Source organism: Amphimedon queenslandica, unplaced genomic scaffold (genome assembly GCF_000090795.2).
Source record: "Amphimedon queenslandica unplaced genomic scaffold, v1.1 AMPQUscaffold_13084, whole genome shotgun sequence".
NCBI classification, from domain to species: Eukaryota; Metazoa; Porifera; class Demospongiae; order Haplosclerida; family Niphatidae; genus Amphimedon; species Amphimedon queenslandica.
The window spans coordinates 50,789-52,041 of record NW_003546680.1 but is presented as its reverse complement, the minus strand read 5'-3'; the positions used below and the strand labels follow the sequence as shown (position 1 = coordinate 52,041).

At 37.1% G+C, this 1,253-nt stretch overlaps 1 protein-coding gene across 1 annotated transcript in view; it reads right to left on the bottom strand.

Annotated features, from left to right (window-relative positions):
* LOC109585327 (uncharacterized) overlaps positions 1 to 1,253 on the bottom strand; it is a 32,133-nt gene that overhangs the window by 22,856 nt on the left and 8,024 nt on the right. The window lies entirely within an intron of this gene.

Genomic DNA, 1,253 nt, shown 5'->3' with positions numbered 1-1,253 from the left:
TAATGATCACCAACAGCATTATCATAATGTCTCTCTCTCTTTGTTCCTCATTGTTATTCTTACGTATACTCATTGATGATAGGTCCAGGTATGACAGTCTTTCAAGAGGACATGGTACAGTCTTATGGAGCAACTGGAGGAAGGAGGAGATTAGAAGAGAAGGAAGACTAGTGTTTGTAGACTTACCTGCTTTGTTATTCTCATTGTAGGAACAAGTGGAGGTGCATTTGGACCCAGAAAAGCTTAAGAAAGAAAAACAATCTTGAAATAAACCACACCTACAACACCACGCCCTTGCTGATTACACCCACGCAACAATCACAACGCAATTTTAATAACAAAAATTATCATTGTATTAATTAAATTCAGCAAAAATGATGCAACAGACATTTCTGTATAGTCTAGCTATTATTTTTTGATATTTTAGTAGGTCTATCTTCACTTTTAGTACCTTCATTTTTGACTACATCAGAATAAAAACGTTTTATTCCACGGTTTTCTTTATTTTGTCCTGGATTTTCTTCCTGCTCAGTCTTGATCTCGTGCAAACAGGCAACCTCCCTCTCAGAACCATTCCAGACTCTAGTCTTCATTGATAGTGTATAATAGCAATATTCTTTCACACTGATAATGAACTTTGCGACTAACTCCTTCTCTTTGTATTCAGCAATAAAATTATCCTTTCCTCCATCTTTTTCGAAACAGAGAACAAGCCCAAATATTCTCGTTTCCTGAGAATCTTCAAAGTCTGCCCAATCATACTGAAATTTACACTTTGCTAAATCTTCCACCTTCTCACACCATTCCTTTTCTGGAAACCAATCTTTTGGAGAGTGCCATTTTTCAAATGTCTGTTCACGAACTTTGAGAACAACAGCAGATTTATTTAGATCACTAGTACTAAGGTCAGAAATTGAGCACATTCTATTGATGAAAGTTATTTTCACAAGGTGCTTATTTAAATTTATTATTGTAACTTCTTTTTCCTTGTAATCAGATGACATTGCATGCTCCCACATAGCAACCTCCACTTCCCATCCGTACTGTAGAGCCTTTTCAATGCCGGGTATCATGTCAGCATCTCCTGTTACGACAACAATTGCGCTTCTTTCTTTTATTGGGGTCAAGCAGACCCTTTCAGTGATGTCAGCAACTATCTGTGTATCCACCTTCTTCTCTTTCCCAGCTCTGCTTTTTTTGTGTACTACAACATCCACATCTTGTCCTCTAATTTTATCCCAGACTGTATCAAC